The sequence below is a fragment of the Atractosteus spatula genome, chromosome 3 (genome assembly GCF_055471065.1).
Source record: "Atractosteus spatula isolate fAtrSpa1 chromosome 3, fAtrSpa1.hap1, whole genome shotgun sequence".
NCBI classification, from domain to species: Eukaryota; Metazoa; Chordata; class Actinopteri; order Semionotiformes; family Lepisosteidae; genus Atractosteus; species Atractosteus spatula.
Window position 1 is genome coordinate 37,183,612 of NC_142708.1, and position 18,783 is coordinate 37,202,394.

General features: G+C 39.1%; 1 pseudogene; it reads right to left on the reverse strand.

Annotated features, from left to right (window-relative positions):
* Nucleotides 1-1,652: 1,652 nt before the first annotated feature.
* LOC148837776 (uncharacterized) overlaps nucleotides 1,653-18,783 on the reverse strand; it is a 41,811-nt pseudogene continuing 24,680 nt past the window's right edge.

Consider the following 18,783-nt stretch of genomic DNA (forward strand, 5'->3'; position numbering starts at 1 on the left):
TGCAAATAGGCTCAATAAACTCAAGAAGGCTGGCTCTGTGTTGGGGCTGAGCCTCGACCACCCTGGAGGTGGTGGCTGAGAGGAGAATGCTGACCAAGCTCACAGCCATCATGAACAATGCCTCTCATCCGCTTCATGGTGTCACGATATAGTCCCTCCTCCTTAAGGGTGCTCCAGCCCCTTCACTTCAGACTTAATTCTGTGCACCTGACCCCTTTTCCCAGCCCACCTTAAAAGCCAGGCGCTGACGTTCATCCTGGCTCTGCATCTGGTTTCCGCACCGTGCGAGTCCGGGACCTGGAAGCGCCTGGTCCCGTTAAAGTTTTAATCTCCCGTTCCCTGTCCGCCGGTTCCGACCCGGTTCGTATTTTTAATTCCTTGTTTGGATGGATCTCCTGGCTATGGACCTTCTTACGTTTTTGGATTCCCTCTATGGATTACTTTTGGATTGTTTGCCTCGGCCACACCTCCCCCGTGCACCAGCGCACTTTGGACACGCCCCCTCTGTTTTCAGCCCCGTATTCCTGCATGACTTTTTCCTAGTGTTTCCCCACTTCTTCGGATTGTGTCGTCCGCATAGGGTCTGGAAAGAACTGTTCGTTACACATGGGACTGTTATTGGGCAGCGGAGCACTTTCAGCAACAGACTGCTCCAGCTACGGTGTTCAAGGGAACGTTTCCGCAGGTCTTTCCTCCCGGCTGTCAGGATGTATAACGCTGCCCTAGGCTAGGACTGTTAGCCCTTCATTTGCTTGTCTATGGACAACATGTTGCTCCATTGTACTTTTTTTGGACACCCAATCAATATATACCTATGCACATTTTGCACATATTTTATTGTTTTTACAGTGACTATGATCATATTTTGCACACACTTATGTATTTATTTTTATTTATTTATTTTATATTTATTCTGTATTACTGTACATATTCTAATTTTTTGTATATTCTGATGTCTGTTTTTTTTTGCTTGTCTTGGGCTGGACTGCTGTAACATATCAATTTCCCTTCAGGATCAATAAAGTCTTATATATCTATATTAACTCCCTGAGGCTCTCTGTTGGTGACTTAGTAGGACTTAGCAGCTCACTGTGTCTTAGCTGATGGGAAGCTGACTGCAGTCCACCACTACAGCAGTAACACCTACAAATCAATTTTGTGTATGCTTGAGATGCATCAGTTTGCATGACTAAAAACTGTAGATAATTTGCTTTTCCTTCAGTAATAATAGGGGAGAGGAGGAGGGGAACCATGAAAAATGTGCAGCCAACTGCTGTCAGTTATAGAAATAATGAAATGCAATGTTTTTAAAGCCACTACATATAATTTATTTTTTATAAAGAAAATCTTAAACTTCTTCTCTAATAATAAAATCTCACAAATAATATATATATATACTATATTGACATTTTTATTAATTGTATATACCACAGTATCTTAAATATTCACTTTGCATTCACTCATTCTTAAGGTGAATGGCCATTTGCCAGCAGTTTTCTTAGACTCTACGTTAGAGCTCTCTGATATGACCAATGTGATGTGTTTGTCAGATTTCATGTAAAGAAATCTTAAAGGTGTCAAAAATACGACTGTTTTGATTGATTTAATATGGCAGTGCACTGTGCTTCTTCTTCTTCTTCGCATGTTCCCACTTATGTGGGGTCTGCTTGTTTGCACCGATTTTTCCACTTCATAAGGTCTGTGGCGTCTCGGCAGGTGACTTTTGCGAGGCGCATGTCGTCTTTCAGCCGATCCAGCCAGCGCGTAAATGGTCATCCACGGGGCCTTCCACATTCAATTCGAGGGCGGTCTTTGCCATTGATGTGTCATTGCTGCGGAGCACATGTCCATACCATCGCAGGCGCGATTCCCTCATTTTCTCAGTGACAGGGGCGACTTTGAGTGTTTTTCGCACCTCTTCATTCATGACATGGTCTAGTCTTGTCAAGCCGAGGGTCGATCGCAGCACCTTCATTTCCATCATATGGAGTGCCTGTTCATGTTTCTTTGTCGTTGGCCAGCATTCAGTTCCGTATAGGGCCACTGGTCTGACCACTGAGCGGTAGACTTTGGATTTTAGGCGCAAAGGGATCTTCTTGTCGCTCAGGACTCCAGTGACCTGCCGCCATTTCATCCAAGCGGCGCTGACTCGCGTCTTGGCATCTTGGAGGGTAGTTCAGTCGGAGTTGACACATTGTTCAGTTGGACCCCACCAGCTGCGATTGTGCCATCGGTTTGATCACCGCATTCCAGGTACTCCGTCTTCTTGATGTTCAATTTCATCCCGAATCGTTCAAGGCGCATCTTCCACTCCTGTACTTGCTGTTCGAGGCTGTGTCGCGTTTCACTTGCTATCATAACATCGTCGGCATACAATAGCGTCCATGGATGCCTCGTTTGGATATCTTTGGTCACTGTATCCATGCAAAGTATGAAGAGCAGAGGAGACAAGGCTGAGCCTTGGTGGATGCCAACATTGATCAGGAAGGTGTCTGAGGTTCCAGCTGGGCAACGTACTGAGCTAGTGGCCTTTTGGTACAGGAGCTTTGTCCAGCTGACATAGGCTTCGGGGAAGTGGCGCTGTCGCAGCACCAGCCAGATGAGATCGTGCGGTATCCTGTCGAATGCCTTTTCCAGGTCAAGAAATGCTATGTGGATCGTTTTCCTCTTCTCGTGGTGCCTCAGTAGGCGGGCTGCGTGTATGGTGTCTGTTGTTCCGCAGTTTTTCACAAAGCCGCATTGGTTTGGTGAGATATCGATGATGGTTCTCAGTCGTGCGTCCAGCACACGCTCGAAAATCTTCATTGTATGGCACAGCAGCCGGATCGACCTGTAAATGGAGCAGTTGTTAACGTCGCCTTTGCCTTTCCAAATTGGCACTGTGATGCTGGTTTGCCACGTTTCCGGGGTTCTTTTCCTCAATGATCTTATTGAAGAGGTCCGCGAGCCATGCTGCTCCTTGTGTTCCAAGGAGCTTTCATAATTCGGCTGGGATGTCGTCAGTTGCTTTGCCACTTTTCATCTTGTTGATGGTGGTGATTACTTCTGCGATTGTGATGGTGGGTACTGGGCCGGAGATGGTATCGGCTGCTGGTAGTGGAGGATGCAGAAATTCCTCGTTGCATATTTTCTCGAAGTAGTCCTTCCAGCGCAAGAGGATGTCTTTTGGCTTCTGCAACATCTGCCCATTTTCATCTTTGATGTTGATAACGTATCCTAGGTCTTATGTGGCGCGGTCGCGTGCGCAGGCGAGTTTGTAGATCTTGTTTGCCCCACCAGGCATGTCCAGTTGGTCATAGAGGTCCTGGTAGTGCGCCGCCTTTGCCGTCGCCACAGTCCACTTTGCAGTGGATTTCAGTGCGCGGTATCGTACAAGATCGTCTGGGCATTTTGTCTGCCGCCAGGTCTTGCAGGCTTCCTTTTTTGCCTTGGTTGCCTGCTGCACATCGTCGTTCCACCACCAGGTCTGTTTGTCGATAAGGCACCGGCTTGGTTTTGTGGTTCCAAGGGTGGTTGCGGTGCATGTCTTGACACGTTCAGCCAGGTTGTTCCAATCTTCGCCGGCTGTTGATCTTGGATTGGGCACCAATTGTCGCCTTCAGGACAGCTTGATGTTCTGGTAATTTCCACCATTTGATGCATTCAATCTTGGTGGTTGGTCGCACTGGGGATTGGACTAGGCGGACTTTGGCATCCAACACCAGTAGCCGATGTTATGGGGCGATGCTGTTGTACGGGATTACTTTGGTGTCAGTGACCATTTTGAAGACTTGTCGTCTCACCATCCAGTAGTCGATCTGAGATGTTCAACTGCCGCTGTAGTAGGTGATGAGGTGTGATTCCCGCTTTTTGAAGAAAGTGTTGGTGATGGCCAGATCCCAGGCTTCTGCGTGCTCTAGGATCCGGGTGCTGCCTTCATTACGGTTGCCATGTCCTTGTCCGCCATGGTTACGATCGAAATTATCTTTTGCTTGGCCAACATACCCATTGAGGTCTCCACCAATGAAAAGAATTTCGCTGTCATCGACGGCTTGGACGTGCGTTTCAAGGTCGTGCCAAGATTTCTCTTTCTCCTCGTCTGGGCAGCCAGCCTGCGGTGCATAGCATGACACAAAGCGCAGTGTGCTGGTTCCCATGCTGATTTTGGTGGACATGAGGCAGTCGGTGATTCAGGCTAATTCGGTGATGCTGTCGCGGATCCACTGGCTTACGACCACACTGACACCATTTTGTGTCGTCTTCTTGCCGTGGTAGATCAGCTTATAGCCTTCTCCGATTTCTCTTGATTTTGCGCCGGCCCATTTGGTCTCTTGAACGCAGGCAATGTCCATTTTTCGCTCCTTCAGGGAATTATCCAGTTCTCGGCTTCGGCCCGTCATTGTTCCGATGTTGATGGTCGCCAGCCGGATCCTTTTTGGCTGTTGTTGATGGACTAGCTTCTTTAACCGGCTCTGTCCTTGAGCCGGTAGCCCTCGCCCATTTCTCGCAGCGTCCGGGCGAGGATGCTGCGCATCGCCTGCGGGGGACGCCCTAGCATTTCCTGTATGTCGTTGAGTTGTCGTATGCATTTTGAATTTTTCTTCAGCCGGCTTGTTGCACGGCCTGTCGCTGAAGTCCCTCCTCCTTTCGTAAACAGACTTGGGACCATGGCGGAGTTGGCAGTGCACTGCAAAACTGTTATATTTAAAAAAAATATTCACAGCTGACACATACTATTGGGTCTAATGATCTATGTTGTAACTTGTAGGTTTGCTTCTTTTATGGTGGAGAATAAAATGAAATTCATCATTCATGAGTGGAAATGATGGTTGAAAGAGGAGTAGGAGGTCATGAACTCTGAACAACTAAAACCATAGAAAACTGAGTGAATGTAGGGTGATTTTTTTCTGAGAGTTAGAATGCAACTGCAGATGTTCTAAGATGCTTAGGAGTTGTTTGCCTTTTAGGAGCAGGATAATTTGCTGATGTGAAATGGCTCACCAGATGTTATAATTGACTAATACACTGGAATAAATAAGGCCAGATTAAAAATACCTTTATAGAAAAAAGTGCTTGTCTGGTTTGATGAAGGTGGTGATAACTGACAACATACAAATACACTAGCCTCCATGTTAATTCTCACCCTTAATGAATTGTAACCAAGATGGTTAGATGGTACGTAAATGTCAAGGTGTACATTCAGCATTTTTCTATTTAGGTAAATCAAAAACTAAAACATTATGAATCTCAATGTTCTATGTATAAAGAGAATATTGATCAAAAATGGTTATATAGATTTATAAGTCCCCTTAATAGTGAATATTTATATGGACGTTTACAACTAAAGGGAAGAAAAAGAAGAGGGTCATAACACGTCTGAAGGTCATAACAATATTAATTTAGGAACATAAACATATTGTGTAAACTGTATATGGCTGGTATTGGTAGTTTAAAAAAAATAACACCAGTATTCCACCTTCTTTCTAAACATTTTAAGCATCAAAGTATTTCATTCGGTTACATACTGTGGTTATTTTGGAAAAGTTTTCATGTGCTCCTTCTGACTATATTGAGTTTATATACTTCGTAAAAAGTTATAATATTTTAACCTTTTCTATGAATATTTATGCTCATTATCGCTGTAAAAATGCATACTTTTTTAGTTTTGATTAATAGGGAATATAATATGGAATTGCGTATCTAAAGAAATAGATATAATTATATAATTATATTCATATAGCTCAAATTATTACAGAGTACACTTTTTACCTGCCCTGTTCAGTTATAGCTTAAGTTGTCAAGTGGCGCATTGGTGTAATGGCTTAGGCATCTGACTTGCATGCTGGAGGTTGGGGGTTTGAATCCAGCTCTTGCCATGAGTTTTCTTTGAATAACTAAAATTGTATATATTATCAACACTATATTGATTTTGTTGGTATTTCTAAATATCACAACACGTTCAAAGTTTGTGATTTAAAACGGGTTTAGTCAAAAACACGAAATCCACAGAAAACGGATGATTTTTCTTCCTTGCGATCAGCTTAGAATCTTTGTGTAAGCTGTAAGTTTTTTTAATGTTTTAATTAAACATTTTAAACACTTTCATTTTGTAAACACAACACACATTTCATACAGATACAGTACAATTACATTCTCTAGTCTTCCCATGGTGTGAAATGAATTAGCAGGTGTTTGAGAAAACAGCGCACTGCCCACTGAGCTTAGTCAGAGAAGAGGTGGCGCTGTAAGGACACCATCCTGGAGCTTGCGGTGTTTATGGCACTGAGCATGTCTGCCTTTAAAACTTAATAATGGAATGTAAATAATTTCTTTTAACTTTTTAATTATCATTAAACAGCTTTCTCACCAGTTAGTTTGATATTTGAAATCAACAAAGCAGGGGTTTATTCTACTTCTAATGACGTTACACATGGAAAGATTATACATTTTAATCATTTTAAATTTTTGAAAAATAAATTTTAGAAAAGTTTAATTACACACAAATATCATAGACTATTTTAGATTGTATTTCTGACTGTTGTTACAGTCAACAGCCTGTACATATTTTCTATACATCTAAATAAAGTCAGGCATCAGGTGCATAAACTATTAGTAATCAATAATTAGTATTAAAATTCACACTGTGATAAATTGCTGCACTTCCACATCTTGTAAAAACATTAATTTGTAAGACTGTGTTCAAACATACATTAATTCTGACTATCAAAAAATAAGTAAAATACAAACTTATAAAATAAAAAATGATGGTAAAATATAATTAAATAATAATAAATAATAAATTAAACCAGGGTTCACTTTTTTCTGTCTCTCCCTACTGTCTCTCACCTGCTGCGATTCAGACACAGAATGGTTAAAAATCGGAACAGGTGAGGCAGGCAGAGGGAAGGGGGAGGGGGGTGGCGTCTTCTCACCTCTATGACTAAAGAAAGTGTCAAAGAGGAATGGCTTAAGTGACATACAGAGCTGAAAAGATTTGGTGTAGTCACCTCCTCTTTAAAGGTACACTCCATGTGGAAGAATTTTCACCTTGAACGTTTGTCCACCAGCTAACACACAGAAGAAAACTGAATACAAAATGTACTTGCAACAATAGTGATTACAAACATAAAAAAACATACTTGTTTTACACTGTTAAAGTGTACAGTGTATTAAAACTAACACTATGGGCACTACACCGTGAGTAACGCTACCCACTAAACCTCCCACAAATTTCACAGGTGCAAGGTCACATAGCTGATTCACAGCTGGATACAATTTTATCCTGCCTCGTGAAAGCAAAAATTCAAATATTTGTCAACATATTTACTAAAATTATCCATCTCGCTGTGTTAATCACATTGTGTGCCCCCCAGTGCTCACTCAATGTTCATACTCCCGGTAAAATAAAAAAATATTTAAATTTTAAAAAATAAAAACTGTTTTCCAGATTATCACCTCGCACCAAGGGGAAGGAAAAGTGCAGGGGGTCATTTAATTATTTCACTCTCCAGCACTCTGCCCAACCCCCCTGGACAGACAAAGTTGATTAAAACTCATTCAAAAGGGTGTGGTGTGTTAACACAAACTCTGCTTAACAGAGCCACTTGTAAGATGACTTTCTGCTCAATTAAATAAAGCTACAGTACACACATTATTTAAATTTCATCAACCAAAATTAGCTGTTTGTCAAAATCAGCTACTTTGGAAGCAGTTCACGACTTCTCAAAAGGTACCTTTTATCTCTCGTGCAAACTCAACAAAAGTTTAGTTTTTATAATTCCAAAATTTGAACGATATGCCCCAGGGACTCATTATAGTATTGTAGTGAATACTGTTCGTGCAGGAAAATCAAAATACTGCCCCTCCAAGCCGGGTTTCGCCTCCCACTATTCCAAAGACTTATGGTTTCAAAGTATGTGTGAAATATCATTTTTTACTCCAGTCATTAATCCAATCTATTTTTAGTCATCCAGCTAAGTTAAAAATATAGCCAAAAGGATCACTGTAAATGTTAAATTCCAAGCTGAAAAGACAAGACTCAACATGTCTTCTCTAACTCTTCAATTTACAGCTCGTCCATAGTCATTCATTATTAATATTGTAACGAAAGGTAGGCATACAGATGGTATGGGCCACATGCAGTGCGGTGACAGTACAGCCCTGTACTCCCTTGCGCATAACAGTGATGATGGCTGCATAGGTTGAAGAAGGTCTTCCATAGCTCATTTGGCAAAACCTCTGTTAAATGATGCAGGAGACTCGGGTTTGAGCCCATGTGGTGAAGGATGAACCATGACAGGAGCAGCGAGGGCACAAGCCCAAGAACTCGAATTTGTTACAATATTATTAATAATATATTCCATATTGCATTTAAATTGGAATGTTTTTACAAATATAAGAAGAGGTGATACAATATGTAAATATAACCCTTTTCCCTCCTTTAACTTAAAGAATTCCGTGATGAAATCCTAAATCACAAAACTTATAATAATTCATGCAGATACACACACTCACACCATAACCAACAACAAGCTATAATAGTGGACTATTTTTATATATTCGGCTATGTAAGAAACAAAGTAATTCTCTGATGGGGCTTTGAACCACCTGGGTGCAGCACACTACATGACAGTCCATTGACTATTTCCACTATAATGACAATAATATATTGTATATATATATATTTTAAAATAAATGTCAAATGTTTCCAAAATGTCCCCTTGTGATATTTTAGCTTCTTAGTTTAATATGACTCCATATTAATATTACTATCAAAAGGTATTAAATCAGTACAAGATTTATGAAATTAAATGAAGTTTAATAAAAAAAATAAAAATCTTACAATGTACACAGAGATTCTAAGCTGCTCACGAGGAAGAAAAACCACCCATTTGTCACACATAAAAAGTGGTTTTTAATTATCTAAACCAGTTTTTTACAGCTTTTAAAATCATGCAATGTTTGAGCAAGGCAGGAATAAGTCATTGTATCTTATTTTTATTTCGTTTTTGAAAATTAAAAAAAAATAATTTGCCCATTGTGTTGTTAAACTGTTCCCCGATTATTGGCAATTGTAAAAAAAATAATATTTCCACCCTCCCTCATTTAATTTAAAGATTTCCGTGAAGAAATCCTTAAACACAAAACCATTACGTATAATAATTCATCCAGCTGGTTTCCTGTTAAATGACGGACCAGGTTCATCCCAGGTGGTATACTATATATTACAGTATAAACTTTTTTTTTTAAATCCAAGTTAAATTGTTGGCTCATTACTGGCTGCTGACATTTGGATTAAGACAAAATATAGATTTTCTCAATTTGGATGTAAACCTGAAAGAGACACATCATATTCACAATGAGCTATAATAGTGGACTATTTTTATGCATACGGCTATATGAGAAACAAACCCAAAGTAATGCTCTGATTGCACTTTGAACCACTTGGGTGCAGCTCGCTACATTACAGTGCTCATTACCATTACAAGGACAATAGAATTTTTTTTTAAAAGAAACGAATGTCAAAATTTTTCCAAAGCGTCACTTTAGCTGCTTAGTTACACAATTCCATATTAATATAACTATCAAGTGGTGTTAAATCACTACAACATTTATCTTTTTACAATAACAGCAAGCTGTGTTCTTACTACATATTCTTAGAAAAGGAAAAAGTACAGAATATACAGATGCAGCCATTCAAAACGAGCGGATCCGCACACACCCCCACAGCCCCATCCGCACATACCCCCACAACCCTACCCCCACTCCCCCACAGCCCCATCGGTACACACATCCACAAACCCACCCGCACACACCCCTACTCCCTCACCTCACCGTGCCCGGCCACCACTGCGTCAGACAGCTGCTAGCGCACCTCACCATGTCAGGCCACCACTGCGTCACACCACACAGCTGCCAGTACACCGCACCGTGCCCGGCCACCACTGCGTCACACCACACAGTTGCCAGCGCACCTCACCGTGCCCGGCCACCACTGTGTCACACCACACAGCTGCCAGCGCACCTCACCGTGCCCAGGCCACCACTGTGTCACACCACACAGCTATAGGGGTGTGTGCAGGTGGGTTTGTGGGGGTGTGTGCGGATTGGGCTGTGGGGGAGTGAGGGTGGGGTTGTGAGGGTGTGTGCGGATGGGGCTGTGGGGCCTGGCGGGTCCTGGCTGTGGTCTGGCTGAAAACTAAAAATAAGATACAATTTACAGACATTCACAACATGTAAATGTTTTATGATATGTCTATGTTGTGAATGTCTGTAGATTGTATCTTATTTTTAGTTTTTGTTTTGTTTCACGTTAATTTATAAGGGAGAGTGTCATAGAGAAGACTCCCTTATCCCCATCTTGATTAAAATCGCAAACGTGTGTTTCATAAAATACTTTTATTTTTCACAATCTGGCAATGCCAGACAGAATCCACATTCACCGCAGCCAAACTGCCTTGCAGATCAGAACATCAAAGAAGAAAACAATTATTACGCCCGGCTTTTCAATGTAATTGCTTTAACTTGCTAATGGGTTACTGTAACAGTCCGTGTGTGGCAAGCTTCTAATGTCTCCTGATTTGGACGAAAGGAATAAAGCTTTGTTTGATTTCTGAAACCCTTTCTTTATGTCCTCAGTTTTCTTTTAACATTTATTTCTTTGTTTTGTGGTCTGGGTAATTGGAGGCTACGTTGTTATGCTTCCTATGGTGATATACTGTTTTTTCGCACAAAGCCATATTGAGCAGTATTTCTGCAGAAAGTTAGGTGTTAGCATAAACTATTAGTAATCAATAATATTAAATTTAGCACTGTAATAAATTGTGCTAATAATAAATTCTATTTTACTCTGAGAATATAGGGGGGAGGAAAAATGCCCATGGTCTTTTCACTGATAAACTTGTGTTAACAAAAACTTCAGTACAGCTAGGGCACCACAATTCACATTCAACCACATCACAGATCACAGATCAGTCCCAGTGTGTGAGATTTTGCTGTTTGATCTGTGCTTGATCTTTGATCTGAGCTTTAATAGAGAGCTTATCTCTGTAAATATATTAATATCGAGTGGTATTAAATGCAACTTTTTTTGTATAGATGACACTTTTCTAAAATGTCTTTAAAAATAAAAACGATTACAGTTGGCACAACTGTAGCTTTTTCACGATAACTCCTAGAGTTACGAAAACACTTGGTATGCGTACAAAATACATGTGGCTGTTTTCAGCGTTCCTTATGTCGTTTTTAAGCCATTTTTTTGACCACGCTCGAATATTCTTCTGTCCATATCTTTGGAAGGGAAACACAGAAAGCCTTCCAACCAAATGCATTTTAAAGATCACGACGTGAAAATGTTCACAGCCTCCACATAAAACTATCAGTGAGCTAATTCCCCTTTTTTAAACCTCCGGTTTTTCATCAATGCGTAATTACGCACTAACTGGAACCTGGGGGGACCGCTGTGTACACACGTTCACAACGCGAGAAATACTGCTCAATATGGCTTCGTGCGAAAAACCCATATATAACCATAGGAAGCATAACAGCGTAGCCTCTAATTACCCAGACCACAAAACAAAGGAATGAAGCTTTGATTTCTGAAACACTTTCTGCATTTTCATTCAGGTAAGGGTCAACTATATACACAATACTGCTGACAGCAGGAAAATTTCTTTACTCAGCAGCGTCTTAAAACCAGCACCCATGGTGTTCAAACCGATTTTGTTTTACACAGAAGACTGACACAGCTTTCACATTGTGAATCTGTTTTTCTAAAAAAACATGTAAGTGGGGGAGGTGGACTTGCCCTTATTCTAGGAATTTGCGCCCTACCGCTGTGTACATACAGTACGAACATGTTGTGATATTTAGAAATATAATGCCAATAAATATTTGCTATTTTAGTTTTCCAAAGAAATTTTTATTTGTTAAAAGAAAACTGATGGCGACAGCTGCGTTTGAACCTCAGGGTTACAACTCAATCACTTAAGCGATCACGCCACCAAGGCAGTCATGTGACAAGCACATCTCAATGGAAAGTCCTATACTACTGTTTGTGCAACAGTACATGAATATAGTTATACCTCTATTAATTTCTTTAGATACGCGATTCCATATTATATTCTCTATTAATCAAATTCTAAAAGTATGCTTCTGTTTACTCCGGTATTGAGCATATTCGCAAAAAGCTTAAAACTATCACTTTTCTCATAAAGTCTGTATACTGTATAAATGTACAGTGACATGGTCAGAAGGAGCAAGGAGCACGTAAAAATGTTTCCGAAATAACCACATGTAAGACATTAATGCTTAAAATGTTTTGGGAGAAATGGAATACTGGTGTGTATTTTTTCTTTAAAATACCAAGACCAGCAATATACAGTTTACATAATACGTTTATGTTCCTAAATTAATATTGTTTATGACCTTTAGATGCGTTATGCTCCTATTCTTTTTATGCTCAGCTACTAAAATTTCCCTTTAGTGGTAAAATTCCATATAAATATTCAATACTAAGTGGATTAAAACGTGCACAGTAAAGAGATTAAATGATTAAATCTTTCCACGATCGACCAACGCACCACGAGTGCCCCTGTCAGTCATTTTGGCCAGTCAATCACGTACCGTGGTAGGGCGCAGTGGTGCACGTGTAGATGCCCATGGTGCGGGTTTGTACCGTGCATTTTGAATGGCTCCATCTGTAAGCTTAGAACAATGTTAGAACAAGCACGTTAAAACCAGAACCCACTCTAAGATACCAAGTTAAGGACTTTGATGCATAAAATATTTATGCATAATAAAATTATTTATGATGAAGGTGTGTTTTGAATAATTACCTTTGAAAATATTTTTGATTTACTAGAATATTCATCATTTGTGAATAACACTGCTTTATGTAAATAATTAGTGTTATCTTGGACTTTCTTGACCAGAATTTACTAGAATGATTATTTAAATCGTTAAAAAGGAGCAAGCGACAAAAAAAGGTCTAGAACTTTGGGAGGAGTTGGAATTCACCAGAGAGAGTAACAAAAGGAGTTTGAGCACAGAGGGTTTCAGCCCGTTCTAAAATCATTTTATACTTACGAACAGGATTTATACAATATATACTTGAATTTACTGTTTATCGAGGGATATTGAACTTTGCCTCTTGTGTATCTGTTATGGTGGACACAAATTGACAGGGAAATCCTAGCAACAACAATCTACAGAACAGTGATGGAAGCGCATTGACAGAAAGGGACTCTTAGGTAAGTGAACTTTTGTGTTTTTCTTTACTTATTATAAACTATTGTAATTATAATTATAGTTTTGTTTTGTTATTGTAAATAAATTTGTAAATATATAATATGAAAAAAATCGCTGGCTGTTTTTTTATTTTTCTGTATCGTAACAGGTGAATGGTTGTGTACTTTTGTCCAACTGAGCAATCGTGCTTTTCTAAAATATACTGACTTTTTAATGTTTAATAATTAACATGATGTAATACACAATTTAAAATTATCAAACGTGTAGAGAGTATACAACTTAAATTCTTAATTGGAAAAAGATTGTCCCTCAGGAGTGACCAGGATTTGAAACCAGGCATTTTCTGGCGACAGCTCAAATAGTGTACATGAGACGTTAAGCTTTATTAGCTCCACCTGGTAGTTTTACAAGGTGCTTCCGGATACTATTATCCTATTTCAATAAAACATGCGGTATGTTGCGGTATATTGTGCCACGTCCACTGCGTTTTAACGCAGCGTACCTCGCACCTTTTGAATGGCTGGATTTGTATTGCCATCTTTGTGACTTCCAGTGAAGACAGGCTTCACTACTTTAATGGAAATATTTAATTTAGTTTAAAACATTTTCCTTTTCCAAAAAAATATTTCTATACATTTAGTAATATGTGTTGAGTAAAATTCAGACAGTTCTTAAATCCAGTAAAGCTTTGTTATAAATAGCAAATGAGCTTCAGAAGAATCTTAGTACTTCTTTCATAAAATTCCAGAGAGCCACAAACAGGGGTTAAAGTTTTACAAGGTTTTTATTTGTGAGAGGGTACAATCACTCAAGTGTTCATTTGTGCTTAATTAGCAACATTCTTTCAAAACTAAGTTGTCAATTAAGGGCATGTTTCTACACATTAAAACTATGTAACAACAAGGCAACATCTGATTAGCATTCAGAGCCCTATCTTCATTCCCTTGGAATTTTATTACCTCAGATGCAGGGGTATTCAGTGATCAGATCCATGCTACAGGCAAGGTCACTGTTAATTGAAAACAGCTCTATTTATACACCTGCATTTATTAAAGGTTTCAAAATGCAAAAAGCAGGAAAATGTAAAAGCACACTGAGTAGTGACAATTCATTGGAGAAGGCTGACCTTAGAGTACAAACAAAAGGACAAGAACATTCCCAGAGCAATATAGCCTACCTCCGAATTGCTTTCCTACTTGCAGGTGCTCAAAGTAATTTATATGAAGTTTATAGCTAAGCTTCTGGTAAATTCATGCATGATGCTTTCCCACAGCAAGAAAAAAAAATGTACATAAGGGGTGTAATACAAATGTACTGTATACATTAAGATGATGTTGTTGTCTGCCTTTCAGAGGTTTGCTTAATAGTGCTATAAATGTTGTTTGCAAATGATAACCTCCTAGTGCAATCACATTTTACAGACCCTTTGGCTGTAGTAATTGAATGCACACACAGATACATACTTATTAGTATGTGTAAATCATACAGAAATGAGTAATTTTATCTATATGTATTGAAAAAAAAAGTCCTGGGACAATATTTTGTAAGAAAACAAGTACCAATGAACATCATATAAATATTATTTTAAAGAGTTCTTAATTTATTAAAACATATAGAATGTAGGATATTAATGAACAATACATGTCTGCTTTATATTAAAGTGATGCACTTCAATTCACATTAACATTCTTTCAAAAACATACAGGTAATTAGAAGATACAATTACACAGGTCCACAAACTACACCTGTAATGGATACATATAGATAGAAAATATACCATAATCTGTAACTAATTTTAAAATACCATGTGTGGTGAAATATGTATTTACACAGCCGTATAGCTCCATGAAATGGAATCAGAAAAACAGAACTGAAACATATGGGAATACTCCTCTAGCTTGTAAATTTACTGATTTAGGTTTAACACCATGAACGTGAGGAAGTTACAGACTTGAGCGAGATTCTTGCTTCAAAATAGCAAAAATTAAGAATTATTACCTGTGGCAATTCCATCTAAAATCAGACAACTTACAGATATTCATGTTGGATAATATTTTCTTAATTTTCATAATTTAAGGCATTTGTTTTAATGAGTGGAATAGCAGATGCAGTAGCATAAAAGTGATGCCTTTCCTAGCAGTATCTGAATCTCCTTTCCAAATGTATTTTTTTCTGCAAAAGTAACTAGAAGATTCACAATAAGCCCAAATGAACAGAGAAATAAGCCAGCATATGTTAATGGAATATTTTTCAAGCATTAGCAATAGTAGTTGCATCAGATGTTCTTTAAATCTGCAACTTTTTAATTTTCTGTATCAAATCCCAGAACTATATCTTTTCAAATATTTTCTATTACTTTAACACTTATTTCCTCATTTTAATTGTTCTGGGTTCACTTGAGAAATAAATTTTCAATGTGATGTGATTTACTGTAATTATAATCATTACATACTGTATATATAAAGGTGTGAGCCTGGTCCGTACCTGGATGGGAGAACTTCTGGGAAAAACTAAGGTTGTTGCTGGAAGAGGTGTTAGTGAGGCCAGCAGGGGGCGCTCACCCTGCGGTCCATGTGGGTCCTAATGCCCCAGTATAGTGACAGGGACACTATACTGTAAACAGGCGCCGTCCTTCGGATGAGACGTAAAACCGAGGTCCTGACTCTCTGTGGTCATTAAAAATCCCAGGGTGTTTCTCGAAAAGAGTAGGGGTGTAACCCCGGCGTCCTGGCCAAATTTCCTATGCCTCCTAGTAATCCCCCTCTATGAATTGGCTACATTACTTTGTTCTCCTCCCCCCCCCCCCCCACCCCCACTCCGACGGCAGGCGGAGCGACGCGCCGGTTGGAGTATTCTCGGTCGTATTTAATGGCAACGTCAGCTCAAAGATTTAGTTCAAACCACCAAATGGACAAGCGGACCCTGCTGATGCGGAATTAACGCTAGGATGAGAGAGAAATATTTTCAGACAATATATAAATGAAACAATTTTTCAGTTAAAAGTTAAAAAATCAGATTGCAGAATATTGTCATGAAGAAAACCATAAGAAAAATGTCTACAGTCAAGAGGGATAAATGGAGGAAGAGACAGTGTTGGGTATACATGGCAGCTACACCTTTTGTGAAGTTAGAAGTTTATCTGAATGAAACTAACGTACTTAAAGAAAAAGCAGCAGCAATTCAATCGTATGGATTTTTGTATTCAAATGAGAATGAGATCACAAGTTCCCTTCTGGTGACATCACCATCACCAATGGCTGCTTAACTTTTTCGCTTTCTTGGTCGCCTTATAAAAACAACTGTTTTGAGAACTGTAAATAATACAGTAATACATAAATAATGGGTAATAATGAACAAAAGCAAAGAAGAAAAAAACACCCAAATCTATCCTAAAAAGGAACCTGAAGAGGAACAGGGAGACCAAAGTAGTTCACCCACTGCTCAATGGTTAGCAAGGCATCATTCAGACAAATCTGAACACCAAGTCCCTTTTCATCCTTGAAAAAGCTTTACTGAGCTGATAGATTCAGCAGTGATATATAAAAAAGACTAACTATCAGACTTTACTGAAGAATTGAACAGAACGAATAGAACGATAAACAAGGTAGAAGGGTGCACATGGACAACATGCTTTTACACCTGGTCCAGAAGCAGAAGCAACCAAACTGACAGTCCTGGACTGCAGGTAGAGGAGACAGAACCTGTACATGTACGAGGACCAGAGAGCAATGGGGCGTGAATGACCCAGTTGGCTGAAAAACTCTTTAGAGAGCAGCCAGAATTCACACCCTGAATTTGACTTGAAGATTGAAAGGGCTCAAAGAGCCCTGGGCCCTAATCCCTTAGACACCTGGTCCAGACCAAGAACCATTGTCATCAGGTTTCAGAGATGTAAGACTAAAGAGGAAATTTTGATGAAAGCATGAGGGGGGAAAAGGAGCTGTTTTGTGAAAACAGAAGGCTTTGATCACAATTATGTATTGATGACCATCAATGGAAGGAAATATTAAAGAAAAAAACATAAATTAAAATAAAAACTTCCTTCTAATATTCTTAACATCCAGTGCCATTCAAGTATGTCTCTAATGTCCAGTAATATACAGTATGTAATGATTATAATTACTAATGTGCCCCAAACATTCCTATACTCATTTAGTTTCCCCTGTAAATTATATGAAATCTTTTCAAATCTAACTTGTGATACAGCCTCTTTAATCCATTCTTTGTATGACAGTCCTGTACTGTCCACGCATTTTGGCAATATTGTTTTTAGCAATAATACAGAGAGTCAAAAATATAAAATATAAAAATAGTATTTTTATATTGAATTGCTACTTTAACCTTTGATAACTCACCAAGGATACATGTAATGGTAGTAAGTGGAATTGATATATTTACAGATGCAGCCATTCAAAATGCGTGCGTTATTTTGCGGCATACCCCGGTGGGCGTGTCGCGGCATCACGCAGTGTCACGCAGTGTGACGTGGTTAATCGCGCGTCATTTGACGCTCTGCCGGAAACTATCCGGCGTCACCTTGTAAAACCGCCAGGGGGAGCTTAACCTCTCATGTACAGCATTTGAGCCTTTAATTTTGAACAGTGTATTACAGCATGTTAATCTTCAGTCATTAAAATGTTGGTATATTTTATGAAAGCAAGATTGCTCAGTTGGACAAAAGTACACAACCTACCTTTATCAGAAATATTTATGCATCAAAGCCTTTACCGAAGATATTACTAATAGTATTAATAATGGATGACTTTGGACAAGCTGTATACTCAAAGTATAATTTCTTTAGCACATTTGTACAAGCACTTGGAATCTGTCCAAGCCATACTTTGTCAGGCATTTTGTTTTACTTCAACGGGCATAAAAACTTCCTTGCTTTTAACAGGGCGTTTCATAATTTCTAACTACGAAAATGATTTAAAATGCGACACCTATCATTCAACTAGAGCTTAAAATATCACAAGGAAAAATACACACCGGTATTCCATTTCTCCCTAAACATTGTAAGCTTCGAAGTCTTTAACTAACGTGATACCGGAGTCAACAAGCATACTTTTAGAATTTGATTAAAAGGGAATATAATATGGAATCGCGTATCTCAAGAATTTAATAACGGTATGATTATATCCGTGTACTGCGGCAGGGCTGTGTAGGGCTGTTTCGCCTGCCTGCTCATGCGAGCTGACTGTAGCCGACTGGTCTAGGTGCGTGCCTACCAACGGGCAGGTTGTGTGCTCGAATCCAGCTGGTGCTGAACCTTCCAGTTTTATTTATTTATTTTTTAATCGCGTAACATATTACCGTATGCAAACTGTACTGTATACAGTATGTATATGTATATTTAATGTCTTAACTGTGCCCGTTTAATTGAATTTTAAAAAATTATTTAACACGAACATTAAGCTGTTTACATCTTCCGCCTGAGAACAGTCACCCGTTGCTACCCAACGCAGAATGGTGATTGGCTGACACCATCTGACACCCCTCTGATTGGAGAAAAAAGACGTGCTAGTTTGCTATACATACTGTAACAGGAAGAGGATT